The 19,711-nt window shown below is 34.3% G+C and overlaps 2 non-coding genes across 2 annotated transcripts; one reads left to right on the top strand and one right to left on the bottom strand.

Annotated features, from left to right (window-relative positions):
* The first annotated feature begins 923 nt into the window (after window positions 1-923).
* On the top strand, window positions 924-995 carry Trnae-uuc. The gene has a single exon. It is a non-coding gene; the product is annotated as a tRNA-Glu (tRNA).
* Window positions 996-17,905: 16,910 nt separating this feature from the next.
* Trnae-uuc lies at window positions 17,906-17,977 on the bottom strand. The gene has a single exon. It is a non-coding gene; the product is annotated as a tRNA-Glu (tRNA).
* Between the last annotated feature and the right edge of the window lie 1,734 nt (window positions 17,978-19,711).

The following is a 19,711-nucleotide window of genomic DNA, read 5'->3' as shown; positions in this document are numbered from 1 at the left end:
CTAAAATATACTTTCGCAAAAAGATTATTTTATTAGACCAAAAAGAAATAAGCCATTAAAAGCGAAACACTTTTGTGATTCCAAGTGATTAAAATTTGCTATTTATATATTTATTTTTATATTCATACATAAATCCGTAAATGTACATCTATAATACTTATACATAACGTGGATTATTTATTTAATTTTTCCTTGATTAATTATCTCTCGTACTAAGACAGGTCTTATTTCGGATTTCCACAAATATTCAAATGACAAAAAATTACACACTTTCAGATGCAAAAAGGTGGTCCCACGCGGGGATCGAACCCGCGGCACATCACGCACCAAAGTCATTGGCATAGTAAACTAAGCACAAACTACCAGTAGAGTAACTTTTGATGTTTAATTTACTAATTTTAGGGTCCCGTAAAAAGAGTTAAACGGAACCCTATTACTGAGGCAACACCGTCTGTCCTCGTGTTTAGCCGCTTATCTGTCTTTCGGTCACCAAGATGTATCTCATGAACTGTAATAGCTAAACAGTTGATTTTTTAAGAGATTATGTATATACTTAAAATAAAAATCTAGGTTAAACCACAAATGTTACGGTCTTAAGTTTGATGGATGACCACTTTGGTTTGTTGAACTTTCTATGCCGCTTGTCTAAATCGCACTTAACTTGTTAATTTTCTTTAATCTGGATTTGTCTTAATTATAATATCTAACTATATAGCAATGTTGTGCTTAGGTTTTCGTTCAAATGCCCTTAAGAACATTTGAGCCATTGAGGAAGAAAGCCTTGAGAAATAGATTAAATTAAAGAAAGAAAAGAGATATTATTATACAGCCATGCTGTTTTTTATTTTCGTTTGACATTCATTATATCAAATAAAACAGGAATTGTGTTTCATATGAACTCCAATTTGAATACTTATATCACATCCCGTATGGTCTAGTGGCTAGGATACCTGGCTTTCACCCAGGAGGCTCGGGTTCGATTCCCGGTACGGGAATAGCAGCGCTGCATTACCTTTTGATGTGTCGTTTGTGTTTTTTTTTTTAATTTTTCACAAATTTCTATTACTTTTTAATTTAAAAAATTGAAGTTAAACGACTTTTAAACAAAATTTACTTATTTTAATTTTAAAATTGATAATCTTCAGTCACATCCAATATTCAACAAATATCCATGTAGTTACCACAGACCCAAGAAAAAATAGACAGTTGCTAAGAAAATGGAAAAAGTTAACGGATTGCGACACTCAGGTTTCCATACAAATAGGCTATCGAAAATCAATTTTCTATTTTAAGTTTTTTTGTAAGGATTAAAAGGGTGGCCCCTTTTAATTCTTACGTCTTAAAATAATAAAAATGTTCACGGTTGTAAAAAGGGGGATGTCCACTCTTGCATAAATAACCATAGCAATATTGCTTTTACTTGTTGTTGCCGAAAATAAATAATAATGTAAAATGATACTAAAATATTTTATTTTCTTGCCGGTTCGTTTCCAAAAGAGTGACACTTTCTAACCGTGCAACTAGAGTCACTAATGTAACGTTTTAAGAGTGCCTAGAAAATGGCTTATTTGAAATAAAAACATTTGATTTTGATTTTGAAAATGGGAAACCCTCGGACTTAATTTTGAGTATATCAAAAGTGAATTATGGGGCGTAAAAATATGCAAAAAGACCTTAGTAACAAGCCAGCTCAATTTCAAAACCGATACATCAAAAACACCCTGTAATTACCCTATTGCATGGCGCGTCTATAAATCCTTGAGTCTATGGCAACGGCAGTTAATATCAATTCGATCGCAACTCAATTTAAACTCCGTTATCATTTCATCGCTTATCGGGTGATGAGTTATTGCCTTTAGTTCCACAGATTTAGGTTTACGGCAAATTAGGTATTAAGACGCATGTTTTAATCTTATAGCGAAATACTTGGATGTTTAGAATCTTAATTTCTAGGTACCTTTGAAGAAGAGACAATGATCTGATATTTTGAAGATAATTTTTTTCCACGTTTTTTACACTCACTTTGTTGTTTGTTTGTCGTTCCAGTTGGATTTTTGTAACTCAATTTTGAGGCACTTCCCGATAAGCTAGCAAGCTGAAATTTCAGGGTAGGTTCGAACCCAATGACAATACAATTTACAACTATTAACACGGTTGTACCGATTTTGATAAAATTTCAATGCAGTGACATTTAAAAACGTGAGTAGTTATTTAGATTTTTTATATCTATTATTTTTTAATTACTACATCAAACAGGTGTGAAAGACATCTAAACGAAATGAAAAATCTGTTTAAGTTCTAGTCAGAATCTTGAAACTGAAGGTTTCGTATAAATGGGCTAAAAAAGGTCTCCTATCAATTTACAACCCTAATCATCAATCATTAACCTGAACTTTTATTTGTAGTTGGTAAACAGCAATAGTGTTACATGATTTTTTATCAAATTTGAACTATCTAGCTATCACACAGTTAAGAACGCATTTCCAAATGTATTATTTTTGAAAAAAAAAAAATTCAAAAATCGTTTAATTACACGCCTTAAAGGGGATTGGCCACTTTTAAACCATACTACTATACTTTACAAATAATAATAATAATATTTTCAGTTTTTATTAAACGAATGCACAAGGTTATATCTAAATTACTTTTTAAGCAGTATTCTATAAATTAAAGCTGAGATAACGTAATTAGCGTTCTGAGAGGTCTGCTAGCCTTTGATAAGAGAAAATCTTAACTTATATCAAGGTCGTCTGGAAAGCAGAGACTAAGAAAATAACTATAATTGGAAATTAGTGCTATCAAGTCATTTTAGCCAAGGATTGGGTGGTGGGAGTAAGGTTATTTAGATTTGAGTCGGTAGCTTTCTAAGAATTGTTTTTTCTTGTTTTCAAATATAGTTTTTGCAGGCTCGAAAGCCTTTTATTAAAAATATAATCAGGGTACGCTTAAAAACGATACATTCATCATATTACTTATGATAACTTAATGACGACCTCCGTGGTCGAGTGGCGTACGCACCGGTTTCAAGGTGTCGCTAGCTCTGAGGTCCCGGGTTCGATCCCCGGTCGGGTCAATGTAAAAATTGTCATTTCTACATTGTCTTGGGTCTGGGTGTTTGTGGTACCTTCGTTGTATCTGAATTCCATAACATAAGTGCTTTAGCAACTTACTTTGGGTTCAGAACAATGTATGTGATGTTGTCCGCATTTATTTATTTATAATGGCTTTCATAGGAACCACTAATGTGCCTATACTTCTTTTAAATTATTACAATTATATCATTTTAGGTTATTAATACGTAAGCTCTCTGTGTGTTTGCGTTTCAAGATTCCAATAAATCCAGGATTAAAAACCAAATCATGTGTCATTACGATGTTTAAAACTAAAAACATCTTTTAAAAAATTATATTGTTACTTGCTTCAACTAGGGATCGATCCTGAATCCTACTGCATACAAAACTATACATTTCTTAACCGCAAGCCTACCACGCAAATTTATAATGTACCTTCTTAAACCAATATTGTTCATAACTTGTACCACAAGCAAAGCTCGAAAATTCTCCTGAATCTAAGATACTAAGTGGTCCCAAAGATAAATTGGCTCAAGATGACCAATTAATACATTTTCTCGACTATTTGCTACAGATGTTTATAATTAACGGTGTGAATGTAATCTGTGTAATGGATGGCTTCGATGCTGTTTCAGAACTTTGAAATTGGATTGGATTTGCTTTAGTATTATCTATGCATGGTGGGTTTGTAGGATATCCTTTTTTTTGTATTAGTCTTGGCAATGAGGTACAGGTGATGGTACAGCGTATCATTTCTGGAACATCCTAGTCAGCAAGACGAGAGGAAGTTTTATTTTTCCACTATTTTGTTCTTTTTTCATGTTTGTTACCCCAGAACTCCGGATTGGATGAACCCGTTTCTTAATCATTTTAACCTGAAATAGCTGTCATTTGGTATCAAAAAAAAGTCATCAAGTGTGGCTCAATTTTTTTATTTGTTGGTGTGGTTTTAAAGTTTTGTTGTTTTGACAATATTATTTGTGAACATTTGTGGTAATTTGCATTAAAATTTTCGCTCTGGTTTCATCCAGTACGATCATCTCTTGAATACTAAGAGGCATGTAGCTTAGGCGAGAAGAAAGCGAGACCTAACGACAGCAAAATATTGGTATTCCGTAAAATAAGGTAAATAAAGGTATAAGTAAAACTATCATCTTGAGACAAAAAGGCATCGTGCCTAAAACTCTATTTCCTCACTTGAGGATCAGGAATTCTGGAAGTTTTGAGAAGTCAAAAGATATTTTTAAGTAACAAATTCTTCAGTCGGACCATAGAACTGAAACTGATTTTCAGTAAATTTAACTTGGATCCGGTATCCAAGGTTTTTCAGGCGGGTTCATGAATTTCAGAATTCCAAATGTTCCAGTGACGGCTATGTAAACGACTGGGTTAACAGTTAACGACTACAAGTTAAACCCGAGTTGAAGTGAAGAATGTTAAAGGATTATTCTGACAAATTTACTGTTTTTTTTTGTATTGTAAAGATCCAACTATTTCTTTCGCCTAACTGATCATAAGAAATAGCGGGCAAAATTATTTACTTTCAACTTTTGCTTTTGGCTTTCTTATAAGTGACAAGTTGTAACTGAGATAATTTTCCAGCTCCTATGGTTAATATTTGATGATTCACCTAATTCTCCTATACTTCTTAATTTTAAGTTATGAGCCATTAAAAATGGGACAATTGCTACACTAAAATTTTATCTAAAAATAAAATAAACGTGTATAAAATATTGATTTACATCCCCGATGTAATTTTAATGTCCGGAATTGATTAGTTTCACATACTTATTGCTAAGTAATAATATCAAAAAACCCATGTATGCCCAATTTTACTTTTAGAACAGCCTTAAAACGTATTTTTCATTCTGAAACCCCAAAACATAGTCTACAAGATAAGGGACCCAGTACCCCGTGGTAAACAGCTTCAAAAATTTAGGTCAATTACAAACACATACTTCAGAATATTTATGTGGGTCACTGTGACCCTACGGCAGTGTAGTGTTATGACCCATTATAGGGGTCATTTTTCATAAATATGTAAGTGTTTTTATGTTGACTTGTAAAATGGAATGGGTTTTTTGGAGGTCCATGGTATCCGAAAATGGGTATTGGTGGAATTTAAATTGAGATATTTTGAGGTGAAGTTATATTATTATTTTAGTAATACGGGAAGAGGTTTTCTCTTTTGGATTCCTCATTTCATGGATCCAAGTTCGGGCTACTGATACGATATTAATATTGTGATGTTGGTTTGGTGACCTAAATATATTAGAAAGTTGATTAAATAAAAATTTTGACTCTGTTAAAATTTAACAATATACTTGAGTATACAAAAGAAATAAAAGTGTAAAACAATTTAGGAGATAGGAGTTTTTTTTTAAATTTATAATATTTAGTTTCTTCTAAAGTAGATTTTTATTAGTTTTGTTATTTTGGGCTGGCTGGGTGACAGACGGACTGACAGCGTTGCCTCAGTCATACGGTTGCGGTATCATACCATCGTAATTACTTTTTAGAAAAAAATATGCCATCCTTTTTTATGGTATTCGAGAGCCTTTCATTCTAAACCTATCCTTTTCGTATTACTGATAGAATGTATGACATAAAGATAAAAAGAGTAGGTACAAAATTTTTCTATAGATCTTAAAATATAATTTTCCCAGGTACATAGGTAGCAAGTGGGTTTTATAAGCCCGTATGTTAAAAACATGTTTACGTGAACAAAATTCCGAAGGAACAATCTGAAATATAATAACTTTCGTAATTCTGTTTCGAATCGTAACACAATTCAATTATTTCAATTGTTACATATTTTTGAAATTTGAGATATTCGTGAATAAGTAATAAGTAACCTGTTTATGGACGTTTTGAGTGCACGGATAGTCGAGTGGTTGAGGTCACCACGCCAAACCCACTGTGCGCGACGTGTCGCAGGTTCGATCCCCGCGTAGGGCAAGCAATTGTATGATCCACGAATGCTTTTCCTGAGTCTGGGAGTCTTTGTGGAATCTCCTGTTTCTGCTTTTAAAATAGTGCAACTTAATTGCAATCGTTCAGACTGGAGTGTAACCCTTAAGTAGTTGAGAAAAGGCTAGCATTTGTTTATAGTCTCAAAGACAAAACGGTGACTCTTTTAAATATAAAACATGATACAACGTCATAAAAGTTTACAGATTTGCTTAAAAAAACTGCAGTTTAGCTATCCTTTTGAATCGGAAATCATACATATATTTAAATAAGTGTTCAATATTGCTTCAAAGCTTTTTACCCAACGCTCAGCAAAACAACCTACCGTTATTCCAACAAGAAAACACGTATTGAAAACATTCAAATTCACCAACTTCCAAATAAGCTTAATACCTCAAAATTAACACCTGAAATTCTTATTAATATTAACACGAGTAAATACGTTTGGCCCACGCCTCCTGCGTTCAGAACTTGGTAAACTCATTTTCGTTCCTTCGAACCGTCAAAGCGGTGAATTATTAAGGACTTGGTACTTTTAAAGTGTTTTGTACATACTAAATTACATAGGAATGTTGTGTGAAGATTTCGTGTTTGTGACACACCTGTGCTTGTACCAAGAACTGTGGAAATAGTAGATGAGAGACGGAAGCGAGATGGGGATATACTTTGGATGTGATAGCGTCTTGCTTCCACCTTGGAGAAACTTCTATTTTAAAACCTTACTGTAATCGTATTTGAGAATGTTTGTTCGTAGTTTGTAAGAGCAATTTAGGCGTTATTTAAAGGTTGGTTTCTGGCCTATAAGACAGGCTTAATAAGCAAACATTTTGCAATGTTAATGGTCAAATTTCTGATTACTATTTCTTCTTGTTTTCCAAATGAATTTCATGCTTTTATTGCGTGAGGTTTCACACAACATTTAAGCCACTTGTACAAAGAGAAAACATTAATGGATCACAGAATATAAAAACGTATTAGGTTATAAATTGCAGAGACTGAATAACTGAGACTTATAATCCGACGCGGTGATCGAACCCGCGGCACGTCACACACAGCGAGATTCGCGTGCCCTATACCACTCAGCTATCAGCGCAGGCAATTTTTTCTCAATCAATTTCAGTTCATAATTTGACAGCAGTAATTGCGGCACAATTATCTGTTTCGTATTTTCGCAATACCCGTAAAAAGATACCTTGTCGAATTGACATTAATACTCCTTTCTAAACAAAATTACCTTATATTTTTTGCGGCGTTTACTGTCAAACGCGAGCTAAGCTAACAGACCAATAAAACTGAGCAAAGTTAAGTACTCTTGGTTGATACCACACAAGGCACTCGATAAAAAAGTAAATAAACGTTTTCGTACACAAAATAAATGAAAGACAAGTAAAAATAACGTTTTCATTTATCGCGAGACTAGAATTGAATTTTCCAAAGCTAAATATATTTTCTTGTCAAATTATTTTGTAGCGAACTTAATATTGTCTTAGAGGGTAAGACAAATAGCATTCTTTTTTAAAATATAATGAATATTAAGATGGATACTGTGGTGTAGTTTACTTTTAAACTTGGGTGTTTTTAGGGATCCCTATCCTAGGGGTGACAACGGAACCCTACTATTACGGCTCCGCTGCCCATCTATCTATCCATCAATGAGTCCGTCTGTCCCCGAGCTACAACTCATGAACCGTTGCTGCTATATAACGAAAAATTTTCACAGATCCTGTATCTCTGCCCAGCTTTTGTATATTCACCTAAACAGTTATATTTTAGTGCATAAGTGAACATACAAGTAGACTGATTCTTGTGCTGTTCAGTTTAAATTTAATTACTAAGTTTTCAAATAAAAATCCATCATTTTCAATCACCATTAGGCCAATGAACGTCACCCCACGTCTTCCTGGCAACAGGAGTATATTCACAAAACAATAGCCAACATGACCCTACAAAAAACTCCAAAATGTCAATAACCTGACTCAAAACAAGTGCTCAAACACTTAACCCTATCACATCCAATTCATCCAATTGGGTTATTGAGTTAACTTATGAGGCAGAGTATGATGGCCTATTTGCAGCATAATTCTGGCCTCTATTTACCCGAACCTCTTGGCTGTCACTCAGCACATTGAAGTGCTCTCAGATTTGTTTTCCCTCCCATTCTGTTATGCAAACAATTTCCTTTATCAGTAAAAAATGAGGGGTTGAGTGACGTACAGGCGGTAGGAAGCTGTAGTTGGTTGGTGTGGTGTAGTTGTGTTCCGTAGTTTTTTTTATAACTTTCATTTCAATAGTAGAAGTTACAGAGATTACTTAAAAAATCTCGACCTTGATGTTTGACTGAATACTGCTATTAGACTCATATGGAGCATTTTTTCTTTCTTTTTTAAGACGATTCTCGTACCGAGGAATTTCATCGTTGCATTAATAGGGGGTTACGCTATCCTTTAAATCTATGTACAAAGACACCCAGACTCAGAACAAGCATTAGTAGATTATAAAAACGCTTGTCATATACGGGGATCGAATCTACGAAACGTCACGCAGTGGGTATAAAATAAATGAAGATGCGTCTTCATTTATTTTATACCCACTGCGTTTTATTTTATTTGCTACACTTTCTGGACTTATTAGATTATTCAAAGTGAAATACCCAATTTCAACAGTTTTACATCTAGCAATAGGTAACCTCAGACTCATAAAAGCTTCACAGAATTTTGCTCAAAAAATATTTCACACTGACACGTAAAGTTCCAAAGGTCCTGTCCTCATTTCGCTACAGAACCCCGCATCATTTTGTATCGGCAGCATCCGTAGTGTTTGGATCATCAATCAGCGTACGGCACCATCCCGCTCACTGGTTGACACATCAAATTGAATGATTTTCCCGTTTTATTGAGATCTGGGCTTGACTTTATTCCAATTAAAACCCTGGATTTAATTAAAATATTTTTTTCCTGTTGGTTTATTTTATTTTGGGTACATTTCTGGTTGGGAGCTGGTTACTGGCTGATTGGACACGTGATTGGAAGCTATTACAATTTGGTTAATGAATTCCGTATGTGCTATGCGTTTTTGGGGGTATCCTGAAAAAGACATTGTGCGAGAAGCTTTTTGGAGACAGGAAATCTAGCTTAACTCCCTTTTAAGGAGACTTCTCATCTATTAAGGAGGGAGAAAATGTAAAAATATTTGTGAAATCCCTTTTTCTGGCTACAAATAGCTAGCAGATTGCATAGTGGGGACATGAAAATACTAGACAGAGTATTGTCAAGAATGCGTGATGAACAATACCAAAAAAAATTCACGAAGCTCAAGAAAATTAAAATTATTTTTAGAAGCTTGATTGAACCTGAACCAGTCAATGATCCCGAAGCCAATGAAATCGAAAATTAATCCTTTTAAAAGAATTCACCATGGTATTATGTTCTTGGAAATCAAACCGGGCGATCTCCAAACCATTGTCCCAATCTGCCCTAATTTAACTTTTGAGACCTCGAAATTCATATAAAAGCAATGCGATTAGATTTTTTCTGGTAATATTTTGGGGAAAATTTAATAGGACGTCGTTTATCATAAGCAAGGGAAGGGTTATAAGGAAAAGTTTGGAGTTCATGAAATAAGTATTATTACAAGTCATTTTCTTTCATTAAGGATGTTCGGCCCGTTTGGAGTTATACGGAGTTAAATTATGATTTTTTTTAGACTGAAATAATAAATGTTTTTAACCGACGAGGATGCTGATTTTTTAATATTTACTTTGTTTTGTAGATTATTTTTGGGATAAAAATTATAAACGTGATTTTTTGTGTCTGGCTTGGTGATTATCAATTTTCTTCCAGTTTATAAGCATACATTCGTTGCTTAACCTTGATGTTTATTTTATTAGTTGTAGCTACAGTCGCAACAGAAATACATGATATGCCGACGGACAGACAACGCAAAAAAAGGGTAAAAACGGAACTCATAATGGTTGAGTTTTTAACCTTCGGGTGCGGAACACAGTCACAGTCTTCAGACACTACATAAAAAATGGTTGAATCCAAATTGCTACACTTTTCAGCCACACCAAAACCATAGACGTGAAGGGAATATTTTTTGTTTTAATATTATTTTCCACAACCATAACTTTTTCTCGACGAGCTAAAATATATAGCCCGTTAAGCGTAGGTGTAAAACTTTTTAATTAATTTGTTTTTAGTCTAACTTTTTTACGACACGTTTAAAATTTTCATGTGAATCCTACGGCTTTTCAGTCCCAATTCGAGTAATCTACAGAAGCTAAAATTATATTTTTAATCAGTTGACTCCTAAAAATGGCTTTTAGGAGATGTTTAAAATTAGTTTTTGTGTGGTATCTGATTTAATTATTGTGTATAGTTTTCAATGTAAAAATAAACACATAATTTATAGCTTATACTAAGCTAAGCATCTTTTGGTACAGATATAAAGATGATGGGTGAAAATTGCTTGGCTTATCTATACGGAACCCATAAATTCGCGAGTGTGACTTGCACTTGACCGGTTCAACCCAGGGTTAATAGACACTTATATAAATTTTTTACTAAAAGTCACTTAAAATCTCTTATTACCAGGACAACAAGAAACAATTTTAAATAAGCAAGCATAAAAATTAACATCCCATAAATTCCTATTAAAAAGAAAGCTACTTCACAACATTATTCTAAAACACCTAGTTACAAAAAACATTTTTCCCAGCTAATATTAACTTCTAAACCTCCCTTTATTTTCCCATACATTTTTAATTCTACTAAAAGTATTTTTCCCACCTATAGCGCAGCGGAACTTAAGTAGAAAAAGCAGAAAATCTTAGTCTTACAGTATTTTTTAAAAGGTTAGGTTTTACATAAAAACGAGCGTGAAATGAAAGCGAGGTTAAGATCGACGTTTTTAGATCAGAGTTAGATCAGAGTTTAATTTTAAGTTCAGGGACCTTTTTAGGTAAAGCAAATTGTGCATGGAGTATAGTTCAAATATCTTTGGTTTTGTAGACACAGATGAGTTAAAGTGAGTTTTTTAATAATTAATTATCATTAATGAAATGCCGTGAGGTATCGATTAATTTTTCTTCTTCTAGTCAGTCAGTAGTACGCCATAAAATAATATTAATTATTTGCTCTCTGCTTAAATACCGTAATTCAAGTCAAGTGAGAGACGGACTCCTTACACTGAGAGTAACACATAAAACGGGCAAAAAAAGGGAAATTTATGACTGTAAGTACCAACCTCGATTCTCATTTTTAATATTGATGTGAGAACAGAAACACTAATCCGTGATCTTCTTAACTTACAGCTCATAAGATACAGCTAGTTAGTGTCAGACAGTCGGATAAACAGCGGAACCTTATACTAACGTTCCGTTTTTCCTTGTAGTGGATACAGAACACTAAAACCAATCAACATATTCCACAAATATTCATTCCCTACCACCGCTCACAAGAATTCTAAACAAAAACTGTCCACCGTTCAGCTAAGCCTCATTCCTCGCTTCGCTCCCAATGGCGCCTAACCTCGACTAATCCTCGCAAAGCTTATCTTCATGGCTGTACCGACTGTAAACAGTTCTCGAGTCCTTAAGCGGCGCCTCTTAATTGACAACTCCGATGCTTATTTTTTAAATCTACGTTTTTTATTATTGTCGTCCTTTTGCCTAAGGTATTAAGTGCCATTTTTGGGGACATTGTTTGGGGAATTGGTGTTTTTCAATTTGTGATTGGATTTTTTAATTGTGTTGTTAAGACTTTCTGGGACGAACTTGATTTATCATAACGTTAAGTTTGGTTTGATTTTTACAAATTAGCAGAGATAATGGAGGGTAATTTTAGTTTGGGTGTGTGCAAAAAAGCTTCATTCTTACTTCCGGCCGCTGTTCGTTGTTCTTTGAGTGGGGATTGTCTCTTAGAAACACTTCTGATGGTCAAGTAACCGCTTTATAACTTCCTAGACTTTCTACGGTTAAAAATTTTCAATATCACATAATTGACCTCGGATTAGTTTAAGTTTCCACTTTTATGCATTCCGAGAGGCACTTGTTTTTCTATGGTCCATCATTTATATAATTTACATATAGTTTACTCAGATACAATCATCCAGCAACATTCCGAACCTTTATGCCAGAGCTAGTCAACTTAATCAAGTTTCACAACTTTACCAGACCATCTAAAACTCTACCTACCAAAAGAACATTTCACACTTTCATTACAAAAATAATCTTAACACTAACTTCGTATCTGAGACAAAATAACATCAAACATATCAATTCCACGTTTCTTTGCTCGCAATAATAATGGTACAACCACTCGTAGCTTCGGGCTGGTCACTCGTAATCATAAAGATGGGAATAAGCTATCGATATATCGATAAAACTCGGATTTATTTTAATCGTTGTGGATATAACCCAACGAAGAATTATTGGGTTGTGTTTTTGTTATGCTTATTGTTTTAATGCGTTTTTTGTTTATATGTTTTATACATTTCACCGTGTAGTTTTCTGGCAAAAGTTGGGTAAAGGCCCGTATAGCAGCGATTTGGCTATATGGCCTAATTATTTTAACACTCACAGTATGCAATAGTTCTGCTTCATATTTGCTAAAAACTTTCACACATCGAAGTGACTTACCAACCAGTGCCTTAACACTATTTTATATTAGTTATAGCGAAACAACAGTTGAAATGTAATGTTTTCAGTACCTCTACCATGAGTTTTGAGCGACCGGGCTCGCTAGCGTCTGCGTAAAAAATATCTATGACAAAATGTACAGCGCCCCTAGCGGTCACTTGACAAACTAAAATCGGTAGTATGAGTTGACAAATAAAACCTATCGAAACATTCAAAACGTCTTCGACAGCGAGTAGCGAACGCGTAACGTTTTGCGGTGGTTTCTCTAAGAAAACGGTACCATGAGTCACAAATTTGACAGATGGTATCGACAAATACCATTACGATTGTAGTTAAGTAACTCACTTGCTAAACAAGGTGTGAAACGGTATTCGGTTTATAGTAATTGTTTAGTTTTGAGTATTTCTTGTGAGAATCATGTCGGCAAGAGAGTATTTAAAATCAAGTAGCACTAGTTAAAAGTCAATTTACATTGAATACACGCTGTTACTTTTTTACAATGAAACATACACACATAAATTCATTATTAAGGAAACGCTGGAAATAAGTCAGCGTTCACATTGGGCTCCACCCCAACCAATAGTTCATTAAGTAATATTACATTATATTAAAATATACTGAATATTTTATGCTCTATGAAGTTTAAAATTATTAGGATTATTCAAACACTAGCTGTAGCCCAGGTACCCACGACACCGCTTTCAATTTCATAATGAAAAATTACTAAAACCCAAAAGAGCAAGAAGAAAAGTGTCCATCTATTTGTGATATCAAAAGAGTTCGTATGTCTACATCAACCGCAAAATTTAAAAAAAAAACACTTTGCGAAACTTCAACGGCAAAGATGGCGAGTTGAGCGGTTTGTTTTTTGCCATCGGAATTTAACGAAATTCTCCATAATCCGAAATCTGCGGATATATGTTGTCGACTCAAAATCAATATTTTTTTATGTTTTGTTATTCATATAAGGTTTCGATCGAGTTTACCGTAGTCCTGCATGAAATTATTAATGTAGATTTGAAGCTTTTTCGGGAATATATATCTTACTCTGTCTTTTAAGCAACGTTAGAAAGAAACAACTACATTAGGCGTGAAGTTAGGCACGTTCGACAACATGACAAGTATGACAACACGAATACTACAATAACAATCGAGCTCTCGATAGCGAGCGCGTCAAGGTTTTTTAAACTCATGGTATGAGTCCGATTGTAAACTATTCGAACCGCGTTTATACGCTATCGACTGTAGTAACGTCATTGACGTTTTCGATGGCAACTCATGGTAGAGGTACAGGTATACGTTACTCATCTAATATCGCGGTTCATAACATTGAGGCAGGTGACAGACAGACACACAGCTTTGCCTATATAACAAAATTCGTTTTAATCCTAAAAAGGCAATATATTTATAAAGGTATATAATATATCTATCAAACAATTAAATTTCTTCTTTTTTTTTCAAGCTTTTTTTATGTATACTTCTAGTAATCATTGTTAACACTTAAATATGAACACAAAATAACCAGTTAGATCAAACAAAGCCTGAGCCCGAAGATACGACAAAAAACTAATAACAATAAACAAAAACACATCCTATCAGATATCGCGAAGCAAACACACAAACCGCTAAGCTTATCGATAAAAACTGTATGCTTAGGTCGATATATTTCGATATATTTTAAAAGAACGTGTCTCAACCCTATTTTTGTGGGAAAAAGTTGATAATATTTTCTTTAAATCTCCCCGAGGCAGGTCAGTTTTTGGAAACAGTATTTCTAAAGATTTTTCCTTTTAAACCTTTTATTCTTATTATGGGATAAGGTATTACTTTTATTAGTAGAATTGTTTAGTTATGTACTTAATTATGAGTTTTTCTAGGTTAATGAATATAGATCAGTTTTCTAAAGAATTCAGATTTAACCAACTTAAAAAACGTGGTTCTTAATTGGTATATGTTTAGTATTTTTTTATGATTTCTGACCCTATTTACAGATTCTTTTGAACAGAAGCCCTCGTAGATGAATAATTTTTCCCGTTTTTTTCCACATTTTCTATTGTATCTTCGCTCCTATTAGTCGCAGCGTAATGGTTTACAGCCTAAAGCCTTCCTCGATGAATGGTCTATTCAACACTAAAAAAAAAATCAATTTGGACCAGTAGTTCCTGAGATTAGCGCGTTCAAACAAACAAACAAACTCTTCAGCTTTATATATTAGTAAGTATAGATATAGATTAGTATAGAAGTATAGATAATAGTTTTAGTAAAATAAGATTCCATGAACACCATTCCTGTACAGATCCCTAACACCATATCTCAAGGACTCTCCATACCCGATACATATAACACTAGAGTTTTGTCCTGACCCCATTTTCGTGTCGCTATCATAATAAATAGTTGTCAGCAGAACGGTGCATGTCTGTATTTTATGTGCTCACTGCCTACCCTTGTTTATTTAGCGGCATGAGGTTATTTTACGTGCGCACGTTGTGTTCGGATGAATACAAATAATAACATAGATTGTGGTTTTGTTTTACTATACGACTTGTTTTCTGATTGTTTGATATAGGAAAATGGTTTTAAAGGGCAAAGATGAGACTGGTAAGTGTGTGTGTTTTTGTTTTCACTTCAATTGTCTGAACCGATTTTGATGAAACTTGGTATCGAGGTTCATGATACTTTGGATTAACCGATAGGCTTTTTTTCCGACGTTGAAGGATTTTTTTTTAGCTAAACTGAAATCTGAAAAGCAGTGTCTGGATTTCGATATTTTTGTTATGTATCGTAACAAAAATAACTTGTCCAATTATCATAGTTTGTGAAATACGGTGCTATATAGCCTGGTGCCTGACGGATGGATTAACAAACAGACATACTGAGGCGTCTTAATAATAGGGATATGCTTTTACTTGAATAAAATATATGATTGAATGTTGTTAATCTTATAATCTGAGCCAGAAAATCAATACTTATTTCTTGTATCTTTGATTTTGTTTTATATCCTTTTTAAAAATATATAGTTCGGGAACAATAAATAATACCGTTACACACACATATAAACTTTCAATTTTAATTATGTCCTAATTCTGAGACCACAATTTTTATCGTATTTTAAGCTTATAAACAACTATATATTTTTTTACTTTCGTATTTGTACAAATCAAGGAACTGCCCTTTATATATCTCAATATCTTTTACAAAAATAGGTCTGATTCTCAGAAAATGGAAATGGAATTTCAACCGAAGACAGGTTGTCACATAAATTGAATTTCGTACAGCGAGTAAATGAAGATGTCTGCCTCTCTTTCGAATTGGTGTCGTTACGTTGGTATGTATTTTGTTTTTGTACTTTTCTCTCCGTATCCTTGATGGTTATTATTTGTTTTGGTAATTTATAAGCAGGTTTGTTTGTGGCGTTGCTAGGTTACCGTTTATTTGGCCTTGTGTTACGTCTTGCCTGTGGTTTTTCTGCTAGCTTAGGAAGAACCTTGTACGCACTGGGGAGATTATTTAATTTAGTCTTCAAATTGAGCCCTATTTGATGTTCTAGTTGTACCCTTTTTGAATTTTGATAATCACAGGTTGGTTCCTGAGGTCTGTTTTAAGTCTTCAAATTTGTACTTATAATTTGAATATATAATGAGACTACTTAAATACACATTAATTTTACCCTACAAATAATCACACAAGGCTTTGACCTGGGTGAGAATCGAACTCACGACCTCCGGTCAGGGCCACTATCCACTAGATAGACATGCCAAAAAATATATATTTATAATTTTAGTATAAGAGGGTGTTTATAAACTCTTCACCAATTTGATATATTAAAATGCCTTAAATTTATAGTAATACAATCTATTCCCCGCAAGTTATCACAAAACAGACAATATTCGTCGTCGCCTATCTATATTGTGGTCTAATGCAAATTTCCGTTTGTCCAGACGGTTAGATTTATGGTTTTGTTCAAACGTCAAGTGAAGATAGGCAGATACATACTAAATAGGTTTCGTTGGCGCTTGTCAGGGGCTGACAATCTAGGTTTAGGGTAAATTTAGTAACTTATTACAAACTAGCGACCCGCCCTGGCTTCGCTCGGGTGCAAAGCTAATAAACACAAAAAAAATCTTGAAAATCGAATGCGAATCAATTCTATTACCTAGTACAAAATCAAAAGTTAATCTTAGCGCTGTCGTTCCGAGGATAACTGACCATCTACGGCATGACCAGTTCCTTTATTGTTCAGAAGGGTCAGCTGACATTTGTACATCTTCAACAGTCTTAACTGGTAATTAGAAAGTAAGTCCAAGAACCAGCCTTAAAGAGGGGTGTTACGCTTGTTCTTATCACCGTAACCATCTAGAGAAAGACCTTGTACCTATGTTTTATAATGAACTAGCTGTTGCCCGCGACTTCGTCCACGTGGTTAGAATTTTCCCAGTTTTTTCTACATTTTCCATTGTATCTTCACTCCTATTAGTCGCAGATGTTATATAGCCTATAGTCTTCCTTGTTAAATGGATTATTCAACACAAAAAGAATTTTTCAATTCGAATCAGTAGTTCCTGAGATTAGCGCGTTGAAACAAACAAAAAAATTCTTCAGCTTTATATATTAGTATAGATATATATTTAGGATGCTTATTTAAATTATAAGAGAGAAGAACATTACATTATATAGCAGCATCTCAGATTTACGACGTTGATAGACAAGAGCTCATAAAAAAGCTACAAAAATATAAAACAAATATTTATGACACATTCACATATAGAATATTCATTTGTCTAAAGGCGTATGATTTTTAGCTCCATTTTTACCTTCTGTTCTCGTAACGAAAATAAGTCAGACATTTGCAATTTGCAAATCAAACAAAATGTATGTGTAAGGAAGTGTTTTACGGAATAAGGTTTACACAAAGGAGTTCATTATAAAATATCTTGAGAGTATTTTGTTTATTGTTTATAATAATAAATTTATTAAAAAAAGTCTGAACTTTTGTTGTTTTTTTTAGTAAATTAATTATTTTTTTTGTCGATATCATATCAGTATATATTAAAAAATGTGTTACCCAAAGGAACTTGACACTTTTTGCTAAAATAAACGTAAGTGGGCACTGCCGTTTAGTTTTTTTAGAACATTCTAATAAAAATATTTGTAAAAAGTTACATTTACAAAAGAAATAGTAAATATTGTGAAAAAAAACGAAACATCAAAAAATATGTCCTGGTCGCAATTCCCGTACCGGGAATCGAACCCGAGCCTCCTGGGTGAAAGCCAGGTATCCTAGCCACTAGACCATACGGGATACAGTAATAATTGTAGTTCATATGAAACACAATTCCTTTTTATATTGATATCGTAGAAGGTACAGTTTGCATTTTTTCCAACATTTTTAAACACTCACTTTCTTGTTTATTTTTTCTTGTTCTGATTGGATTTTTGCAACTCATTTTTGAGGCTTTTTCCGATAAGCTAGCAGGTTGACATTTACAGTGTATCGTCCAATCCGATGATAATGCAATTAAGTACGGAAAAAAAGTTTCCACTATGCTGCGACTTGTTTATCGATACTATAAGACGCCATTTTGGGCTCCTCCCAAAATATGCTCCCATCACAAACTGTTACACTTGAGTGCAATTAATCCGCGATATATGCACGTCAGCGGAGCAGCATTAATCAATGTCCGAGTGTAGCGGACAGTTGCTCTCGTCTGTCAGTCTGTCTGTCGCATTACATGGATATTAACGGTTGTAGAGTAGCACTAGGTCATACGAATTTGTTATATTTATCCCACAATATTGCTTGGGCTTATTTTTAATAGTGATTTTGGTCATGGCAAAGGTTTTTTAGACATTGTCACCACATCGCGATTGGTGGCGAGGGAATCATAACGGACACTTAACCCGCTTGCTTCCTGCAGTATATTTACCGGCACAGATCTTGAGCGCTGAACTTCACCTGCGCTGAAGTGATTTTTTGGGTCCCTTTTGCGGTATGAAGTGAGGCGCGGGGCGGACTAAAGTGCAGTGATTGGCCCGCAGCGCATCGCGTCATAGTCGTCATTCGTGACTGGTTGAAATTCGTTCTTTGCTGGGGTTGCATGCACCTTCAGACGACGAGTACGCACAATTGATTGGCGTTTTATTTTACGATGCGCAAAGCCATCCCCACTCTTCCGCCGCGCGCTCAAGATCCGTGCCGGTAACTATACCATGTGGGGAGGAAGCACGCAGTGTCAGACTGTTACTGACAAAATTTGAACATCGATGTTACTTTGCAAGATGTTGCAATTCTATATGCACCGCAAGGGGGTCGCCAGCCAATGACCGCAGATACGTCACTCTTGCGAATTTTGTTCATTTCAACATTAAAAAATAACCGACCATAATATAAACCAAATAATCATCTGATTAAGAAATTTGAAAATAAAAAGAAACAGTTTGTTTGCCTAGTGTATTTTTAATATGATTTTCGTTAGCCCATGAAAGTGTTTTTTGTAAGTAGCTCCATAAAAACCTGACTAACTTTATTCACGACTGAAATAATTCAGATTTTCTCGCACACGTTTCCTAAGGTAATATGGGTACGAAAAATCTAAAACCAAGTCTTTATTCTGGAAAACGGCAATAAAGTACAATAAATACAAACTAGACTTTACTGGTTTCCTCAGTGGGGACAAATAATTTTTGCTCTCCACTTTGTTAGATAAAGCTACATTTTAGGCTAGTTTTGTACCTAGTTTATGAGATAGAACGTGATCACAGGTCTGGGGGTCATATAATGCCCAGTTCGAATACATGCTCTTAGAGATATGTGATTGTGCAAGCGAGATGGCTCTACGTGTATCTATCTACTCTCTCGCTCCCACAATGATAATAATCCGGTTTTATGAGATCATAGTACAGGTTTAACACAAACTTTACAACAGTCTGGTTTTGTTTGTTTTGACTGGAAAGTTTATGATGGGGGTTTTAATTGGTTTGATTTGTCAGAAAGGTTCTATTTAAACCCCTTTCATTGAGATTATTGAGTCATTGA

The sequence above is a fragment of the Trichoplusia ni genome, chromosome 13 (genome assembly GCF_003590095.1).
Source record: "Trichoplusia ni isolate ovarian cell line Hi5 chromosome 13, tn1, whole genome shotgun sequence".
NCBI lineage: Eukaryota > Metazoa > Arthropoda > Insecta > Lepidoptera > Noctuidae > Trichoplusia > Trichoplusia ni.
Note: the sequence above shows the minus strand (reverse complement) of the source record. Positions and strands in the feature narration are given on the sequence as shown.